Genomic DNA, 10157 nt, shown 5'->3' with positions numbered 1-10157 from the left:
CCAACTTTTTCGAAGCAAGTCACGGACTTTAAATAGGCTAATTGTTTTTTCAGCCTGTTATTCGTTTTAACTTCTTGAATTCACATTTCTATAGTTTGCAATAATGCAACTGCAAGCCAATGTTCTGAGACATATTTATATATTTGTAATTGTTAGGCTATTTAAATCCACCATTTAGGGCTAATAGTTTTAGTTTAGTTTTAGAAGGCTATAGCCAAAGTTGCCTTTTACGCACCACTGTTTAGCCTATATTAAATAGTCTAATTGTTTTTTCAGCCTGTTATTCGTTTTAACTTTCAGCCTGTTAATAAATATGTGTCGTTAATTCAGTATTTAACTTCTTGAATTCATATTTATTTAGGCTATGCTAATTAAAAACACAAATGTTATGGACATCTAATTTAATTCTCTGCTTATTTATTATTGCTGACGCAGTTTTTTTTATTTTGACGTGGCATTGATCCATTGTTCTATTGAAGCCCATTACCACCATCCTCTCGCTAAACAACTTGTACACCGCGTTGCATGGGTGGCCACAAGTAGCTGTTTAATTTGGTCTTCTGCCAATATGTCTATCAGGGCTTTCACCTCGTCATTCGCCCATGTCTGTCCACAAGAATTAGGCCGATTTCCCCTAATAATTAATATTCAAATTCTGGACAACATTTGAAAATAAGCCCCTCAAATTCACTTAGATCAAAAGCTATTACAATCCATGAGAAGAGTGAACAATGAACTGGTGCTGAGACTTATGAATCAACCAACCAGTCACCAACACAAACCAGCCTCAGACCAGCAGACCGAGAGAGACAGTCAGTCAGTCAGTCAGACAGTCAGTCAGTCAGTCAGTCAGTCATACATACAGACAGACAGACAGACAGACAGACAGACAGACAGACAGACAGACAGACAGACAGACAGACAGACAGACAGACAGACAGACAGACAGACAGACAGACAGACAGACAGACAGACAGACAGACAGACAGACAGACAGACAGACAGACAGACAGACAGACAGACAGACAGACAGACAGACAGACAGACAGACAGACAGACAGACAGACAGACAGACAGACAGACAGACAGACAGACAGAGAAGGGAGAGACACACAAAGGTGACAACTAGAGAACAGACAGAATATATTCAGCAGTTGAAACTGAGATATGAGAAAAACACAATTAACAGAATAAAGGAGAAGAGGAGAGGAGAGGGGAGAGAGGAGATAGTTGGGGGAGGGACAGGGTGATAATGAAGCAGGGAAAAGAAAAGACGAGGAGAGAGAGAAATCGTGTCGGTATGTCTATATTCTTTCATGTGTATTATGTGCATACTGTATGTGCATTTATGAGCACAGCCTTTGTATGTAGAGAGAGGGAGACAGAGAGAGAGAGAGAGAGAGAGAGAGAGAGAGAGAGAGAGAGAGAGAGAGAGAGAGAGAGAGAGAGAGAGAGAGAGAGAGAGAGCAAGGGAGACAGACGGACATACACACAGACAGTTGAACAGTGAGAGCACACTGCAGATTAAAAGCGAGGCATTCGGAAGGAGGAGAGAGCCATTAGAAAGGAGGGGAGAGGCATTAGAAAGGAGGGGAGAGCCATTAGAAAGGAGGGGAGAGGCAGAGAGAGAGATCACGGAGGAATAAATTGATGACGAGGGAGAAAAAAGAGGCAGGAATGAGAAGAGAGGAGAGTAGGGGAGAGAAGAGGAGAGGAGATACAAGGAGAAGAGAGGAGAGAAGAAGAGAGGAGGGGAGAGAGAAGATGAGAGGACAGAAGAAGAAGAGGAGAAGAATGGAGAGGAGAGGAATGGAGAAGAGAGGAGATGAAATGAGAAGTGAGGAGAGGAGATGCAAGGAGAAGAGAGGAGGGGAGATTAAAGGAGATGAGATAAAAGGAGAGAAGAGGAGAGGAAAAGAGGAGAAGAGACGACATGAGAGGAGAGCTGAGAGTTGAGAGGGGAGGAGAGCAGAGAATGGGATATACGAGAAGAGGAGAGAGGAGGAGAGAAGGGGAGAGGAGAGGACAGGAGATGACGGTAGAGGACAGAAGGGAACAATGGTCATTTTAATTGCTATATTCTCTATCAGCTAATGACATACCATGACATTGACTTGTCCTAATTCTTATCTGCCAAGGCTATGTGTGTGTCTGTGTGACTGTGTGTCTGTGTGTCTGTGTGTCTGTGTGACGGTGTGTCTGTGTGTCTGTGTGACGGTGTGTCTGTGTGTCTGTGTGACGTGTGTCTGTGTGACTGTGGGTCTGTGTGTCTGTGTGCATGTACTTGTGAAAATGTGTGTAGTATTTGGTGTATAATTGTGAGGACCAGTTTGAGGAAGCCAGGACACTCCAATCTCAAGATTAGAGTTCACAGATTGGGATTAGGATGAGAGTTAGATTAGGATAACAGACAGATTAAAGAATGGGATTTGTTTAAGGTTAGATTTGGTAAGGGTGATGGTTGGCTGTTAGTGTATACAGTATATGTAATTCAACATACTCTCACAATTATAGGCTAGTTCTGTGTGTGTGTGTGTGTGTGTGTGTGTGTGTGTGTGTGTGTGTGTGTGTGTGTGTGTGTGTGTGTGTGTGTGTGTGTGTGTGTGTGTGTGTGTGTGTGTGTGTGTGTGTGTGTGTGTGTGTGTGTGTGTGTGTGTGTGTGTGTGTGTGTGTGTGTGTGTCCTACTTCCTATCATGTAATAGCTAATGCAAGATGAAGGAAGGATGGTAATGTTCTATTATAAGACTAAAGGATCTGAGAGAGAGAGAGAGAGAGAGAGAGAGAGAGAGAGAGAGAGAGAGAGAGAGAGAGAGAGAGAGAGAGAGAGAGAGAGAGAGAGAGAGAGAGAGAGAGAGAGAGAGAGAGAGAGAGAGAGAGAGAGAGAGAGAGAGAGAGAGAGAGAGAGAGAGAGAGATAGTTGACCTCATTATTTCCTGGTCAAGTGATGATGTTTAAAGCTTGAGGCATCTCATCCACACAGACAAACTACTGACTAGTACTATAAAAACGTTTAAGGCAACTGAAAAATAACGAATGGAGACTCAGACAGTTATATGGTGTCTGTTTCAATAAATGTCTACATGTTAAAGGTTTGTTTGTTACAGTTAGAACAGATCTCTGTACATTTCTACATGTTAAAGGTTTGTCTGAGATTCTTTAGTACAACAGTTAGTTCCACCAAAGACATAGAGAAGAGGCTCTTTCATGAGAATGAATCAGTCTGTGTACGTTTTTATAGTGCTGCATAGACAATACTACAATGTTAGTTCCTCTCTTCTCTCCTCTATTCTCCTCTTCTCTCATACCCCCTTCTCCTTTCTTCTCCTCCTCCCACCTCCTCTCATCCATTCTCCTCTCTTCTCCCCTCTCATCTCTTCTCCTCCCCTCTCATCTCTTCTCTTCTCCCGTCTCCGCTATTATCCTCTCTTCCTCTCCCCTCTCCTCTCTTCCACCATTGCTCTGATTAAAATCATCTGCTTACTGTCTCATATTTAAAAGTAAGAGTCCCTCCCAGTGAAACCAGTAAACCTAGACATTGTTTAATCTAATGTGTGACTGGATTAGAGGCAGTGGAGGAGATGCAGGAGCCCAGTCTGCTCAGCCTGCCAGCATTCTCACAAATATCTGTCTGGTGGCTGGGTTTTAGTGTTGGTATATAAAGCAGACAAATGGCTCAAACGTCGTACATATATCAATTATGAAAATAATAAAAAATAAATAAAAAACATTCACACATATCCACAACTTTACATGGAGGAAACTAGACACTGCCGTTCAAACATGTCTGAGAGCTATCAATGCAGCGCCCCCTGAGGGCTCCACATCGCCACTACAGCCACAGATAAACATTCTAGTTTTACCCCCTACGAGACAAACAAGCATATAGACCAAACCATTACCAGACCTATACCAAACCACTATCAGACCTTCACCAAACCACTACCAGAACTACACCAAACCACTATCAGACCTTCACCAAACCACTACCAGACCTACACCACCACTACTAGACCTACACCAAACCACTACCAGGCCTACACCAGACCTACACCAAACCACTACCAGACCTACACCCAACTACTACCAGACCTACACCCAACCACTACCAGACCTACACCAAACTACTACCAGACCTACACCAAACCACTACTGCAGACCAAACAGCTTGACAGAAACCATAGATATTGAAATAATATAACAGCTGTTGGCATTTAAATCAATTTCATTTTCAAAAGGTATTTGGGAAACCATAAAATGGCTGCAACATTATTTTTGCTAGAGTTGTCATGGAGACCAGTTTTGGTTTTAGTTAGGGAAGATGTTCTGACCATCTGTGAACAAATGTACTACCAATAGCTTTCTTCACCAAAGTGTTCATATAGGTGTCTAGAGTAACACCTCACTTTATTCAAACCCAAATTCATGGTGACAATTCTGGAGAGCCAATCAAAGTTTGGGTGCCCAGGGGACTGTAGTGAACCAAACGAAAAATAAACATTAGCTTGTAGGATGTCTAACTATGGTTTTTTCAGGGATGCTGAATCTATTCCCACCATCAGTTCTAAGTGAAAACAACTCCCTTTTTACAGAAAATTATTTTAATATAATTTTGGAGGAGAAATGTATAATATTACAACAGAAACGTAGGAGTGCAATGGGGTCTGCTGTAGGGACTGGTGCAGAACCTTGTTCTCCCCAGTGTCCATCCATACTCCAGGACATCCAGTGATGGACTTTGTAGCAGTTGCCAATCTGTGGTTTGGAGATATGCCCGGACAGAGTGCTGTGCTGCAGCTCCTGTAGTCGGGGGCAGTTTCTCAGGTCTGATGTTCCCAGCAGCGGCCCGCTTGCTGAAGATGTCAAATCTCAATTCCCCCAAGTCATTAGGTAGTTTGCCAAGGAACATCAGCGTGAATAGTTCACAGCCGGCTTTGATTATGTCCTCTTTCTCAGCTCGGGTGTCAAGAAACACGTCGATGGCCCTCTCAGCTGTGTCAGTCTTGCAGAGCCATGGTGAGCAAAGTTGGTTTGCTAAACAGAAATCGCTGACACTGTATCACAGCCAGAGAAGCTGTGAAGGAAGATCAGACACGTCCGGTATCCCTCTGGGAGGGCCTCCCGGATCTTTCCAACATTGTACGATGTCTTTGGCTGTTGTGATTAAGATTGGGTGGTCTGCATCTGCAGCATGATGAATCAGCATAACCAGAATATCAGTGTCCTTAGCTCTCACCTCAACAAGGGCTCTTGCCTCATCTAGAGCTGGCCGGACGATAGAGGTGTCTGCATCATCAGAGCATTGCTGTACACTGATCCAGTGATCCCATCGGCGATTGCGATTACTCGTTTATATGTGTATACTCGTGTATACGGGAAACTATAGGTTTTGAGGCGAGAAAATCTCAGAGCGATTGTTAGAACTCCTCCCCCTCAGAGGGAGTCAGCACAGGCAGGGATCAGGACAGACACTGTCTAAACTAAACTATCAGAGTTCAAAAGGTAGGCGATACTGCCACCTGGTGAGATTCGATCGTCATCATTGCAATTCCAAGATATGCCAGGGAGACCTAGGGAGCTCCGGTTGAGTGTTTAGAACGGGGATCAAAGGATCAAAACCTGAGTATACTCGGGTATGGCGCTCAACCACTGGCGGCGAAAACCCGACTATACTCGAGGGAATCCTACTGAGCAGAGCCGGTGTAATGTAGTGTTTTCTAAAATGTTTTTTTTCCATGATGGATTTAGCTAAAAAATGAATAATTCTAACACCCAAAACCCCCACTGTTAAAAAATACATATATAATAGCCCATGTAAGATACCAATACGGCCAGGGAGAAATGTTTACTCAAAATGAATTGTTGGAATAGATTCAGCATCCCTAAAACCCTTAACATCCCACACGCTAATATTGGAACACATTTATTTCTAGCCCCCTGGACACCCACACTACATAATTATCCCAGTGGATTTGGGTTTGAATAAATTGAGAGGTGTTACTAGACACCTATATGAACACTTTGGTGAAGAAAAGCTATTGGTAGTACATTTGTCACTTGACTGAACGCACGTTTGCATTAAGGCACCCTCCCCAGAAAGCCATACTCCCATAATCACCTGCTCAATGTGGTCTCCCGCTTCCCAGGAGGTGCACATCTACACCCTGCATCTTACTAAAACCGCTCTGTGGGTGTGCACCTTGAGCAAGGAGATGATAGAGAGGCATGGCTAATTAGTAAGTATCTGTGAGTAATTTAGGGCAGACCCCTATTAGTCGATTAGTCGACTAATCGGTCGAAAGGAGCCGTAGTCGACTGCCAACCTCTTAGTCGAAAAAAGAAAGAAATTTTTTATTTTTTATTTTTTTTAATCATTCTTTCTAAAAGAAAATAGGCCTAGAAGCGTGGCTAACGCTAATGGCACGCATACCAGAGGCTAACTGCCTACGAAAACAGGCACAGAGGCACTGAAAGAGGATTTCACCCATCTAATGAACACACTATACTAGACAAATATCAAGATGTATCCATCAGTGGACCAATTCCATGCTTTTGCAGAGGACAAGAAGCCTTCAGTCGACTCCTTCAGACATTAAGCACCCCCCACAGCCTAAAAAGGAATGATAAAAAAAATGAAAATGTTTATGGTCGACTAATAGTCGACTAACGGCAAATTTCGTCCAATCATAGTCGACTATCCAAATCCTTAGTCGGGGACAGCCCTAGAGTAATTAATTGTCCAATGACTTGTTATATTAGGAGATTGTGGATATGTGCTGGCCCCCTGGTTGATGACCCCACTCACCAACCCTCAGACAAAGCAGGGCCAGGAGGTGGCCTACAATGAGAGCCATTCCACCACTCCGCCACTCATTCCACCGTCGAGCGCATCACTGGACTACTGAAAAGATGCTGGATGTGTTTGGACACAGCATCTGGCACACTGGCAGGTTCCCATGATGGCCTCAATGTGCTGGTCCACCTCAGACAACCCTGAGCCTGTTTTTCCTCCTCCAGTGGCCAGCCTCTCTCTCCTAAATCAAATCAAATCAAATGTATTTGTAAGGCCCGACAACACACGTTAATGTCCCCATGGGCCGGACACGTCTTCTTTAAACAAGTCAAGAAGAAAATTCACAATAAGTCAAGAACAAAACAAAAACACCATAAAGTCCAAAAAATTTAAAATAAATGCAAAATAAATGCAACACTCCCAGACATACCCCACGCGAAGGTAAGGAAAAACTCACTAAAACCTAGCAATAGAAAAAAATGCACCACAGGCAATGTGGAGGAGAGAAACCTTAGAAGGGCCATTCAAGGGGGGATCTCCCTTCTTAGATGTCGGTGATAGTAGTTGTGACATCCTCGGCACGACGCAAAACACAAGTTGATTTCTTGGACTGATTGTCTTGATACGTTGGCTTGATGGATTGTTCTTTACTTAATAACGCCAGGTAAGTCCATTACCACTCAAGTTCATGTTCCAACGCAAGAGAGAGAAGGCGGAAACACGTCACCGGATACCAGGTGTGTCACCTCTCGTGAGATGTGGTAATTGCACAAATAAAATAGAAAAACAGTGCGCCACTAATATATATCTTATATAAAACAAATAAGAAATACATTGAAAAGCAATTGAGTGTATTATTACTATTATACAAAATAAGCATATAAATTGTAAACATAAATAACTATATTAACCAACTGTTAACCATAGCTGCAGTTACAGTAGTGTTGCAGTAAAACAGGCAAACAGTTGGTAAGCATGCACTCATATGTGTGGTGAAACACAGATAAGTGGATGCGATAGCAACTGAACGTTTTGAAAGATTAAAGATAGAGCTGATAGCGGATCTATTTAAGGCAATGTGTTTTGCAATTCTTTTTTTGAACTCTGATTTAACATGAGCCCATTTCTTTTTCACTTCAGCCGCTGTGCACTCCTCTCCTGACACCATGTTAACCTCACCTGTTATCTCGTCCCATGCCCCTTTTTCTCTGGGTGGCCTTGTACTACTAAATGAGATGTCACGCGTATGTTCTTCTCCTTGCAACAGATAGGTCTGCGTTTACTGGCCGATGCACGACCAGTGTTCGCTTTCCACTTTGACATGATTTTCTGTATGATACCATGTACAATAATGCTGTATATACCATATATATATTTATTTATTCTTACCGTATATATATACATATTTGTCTGTACATACCTGCATATAATCCTTTTTACATATCTTTAGATACTATATCTGTACATATCCCTTACCTACTCTTACTAGTTACGCTGCTGGCCAGTATGACCTACTACTATAGGGTCTTTATACTTGTATCACTGTACATATTAATACTCAAATCTGATTAGCGCTATTACTCAGTAGTATTAATTGCTATATTCTATACCCAGTTTAATCACCTGTACATTGTATATTACTATTTATTGTTATTTTGCACTCTGGTTAGATGCCAAACTTATTTTCATTGTACTGTACTTGTGTTGTATAATGACAATACATTTGAATCTAATAAAAATGTTATCAATCGCAAATTGCTTTAGCATTGACTGTGGATTCTGTGTGCACACAGTTCTGTGGTTGCATGCTCTACAAGGAGCTGGTGGGGCATTTATGTATGCAAATTCTGGTGTACGAGAATTCACATTCAATTTAAGATCAATGGCATTCCTCATTGGGGGAGCGTAGCTGAGAACACTTTGGCTGTTTAAGAACACATTTCACACGTTCATGAATCTGGTGGGTATCTTTCTTAGGTTTGGTCTTACTAAGTTTGTAAGAAGATATTTAAGAAGACACTTAAGAAAATGTTAGAGTCTAAGGTCCATTGTCTTATTTAGTATTGATTGATTGATTGACACATGGAGGCAGATTAGATATCTCTCTAACACACACACACATATACTCTCTCCACTCATCTCTCTCTCTCTCCGTCTCTCTCTCCACCCATCTCTCTCTCTCGCTGTTTCTCTATCTCTACTCCTCAAGAACAAAACTCTTTCTCCTCCATCCTTCCATCGGTCCCAACCCCCCCCCCCCCCCCATGGCCTTGCCTTGATAGTATATAATTATAGTTTAGTATGTAATTATCAGCCCCTCCCTCCTGAGAGACAGAGAGAAAGAAAGACACATTTATATTTATAGAGAGAGAGGACCGAAGGAGAATCCTTGTAATTATTATTAGTATTATTAGATGTCTTTTGTCTGGGTGAATTAGTATACAATGCCGTGCATTAAATGAAACCCACTCTGTGGAGCTTTTCCTGTGAAAAAATGTAGCTTCCTCTGCAAAGTAAATCAGAGAAAATCCTCCCAACACTGATGTTGCTAGTTTGCGTTAGCTGTTACATTTAGTAGCCAACCTGCATACTAGTAGCAGCTCCGATGTTCAGTAGCTAATGTTATCATTAACGCTTGCTAACAGCAAAAGAGGATGTTAGACGCTTTGCATTGTGGGGTAGATTAGGCTATTGTCTGTCTGCTGCCATGTTGGATTGTGATTGATTGATTGTTACTGAGTTGGTGTCGTCCAGTATATTATGGTCCTGATCAGATGTTCAGATTCTGAACATGTGATCAGTAATCTGAAACACATCACATTATAAAAGTAATCTACCCGGACCACGGCTGAAAGGAACTGTCCCATTATAGTAGAGGAAGAGATGGAGAGAGAGAGAGAGAGAGAGAGAGAGAGAGAGAGAGAGAGAGAGAGAGAGAGAGAGAGAGAGAGAATGCAGTTTTCAGACCCATGGAGACATTAGCATAGAAATAGGTTGGGAATCAGAGACGAAGCTATCTATTCAACTACAGGTCTGTCTGTCTAGAGACGGGGAGAGAGAGAGCACAGAGAGAGAGAGAGAGAGAGAGAGAGAGAGAGAGAGAGAGAGAGAGAGAGAGAGAGAGAGCACAGAGAGAGAGCAGAGAGAGAGAGAGAGAGAGAGAGCACAGAGAGAGAGGGAGAGAGAGAGAGCACAGAGAGAAAGGGAGAGAGATGGGGAGAGAGGGGCCTATTTATTCGGAAAGAAAGGGAAAGAGAGAGTGTGTGTGAGTGAGTGCGAGATAGGGAGAGAGAGTAAGAGAGAGAGAGGGAAAGAGGAAAGGAGAGAGATGGAGAAAGAGGGAAGAAGAGAGAGAAACAGAAGGTT

This window comes from Notolepis coatsorum, assembly GCF_963971535.1.
Source record: "Notolepis coatsorum genome assembly, chromosome: 15".
Taxonomy (NCBI): domain Eukaryota; kingdom Metazoa; phylum Chordata; class Actinopteri; order Aulopiformes; family Paralepididae; genus Notolepis; species Notolepis coatsorum.
The sequence above is the reverse complement of the archived record's forward strand: the minus strand, read 5'-3'. Positions refer to the sequence as shown.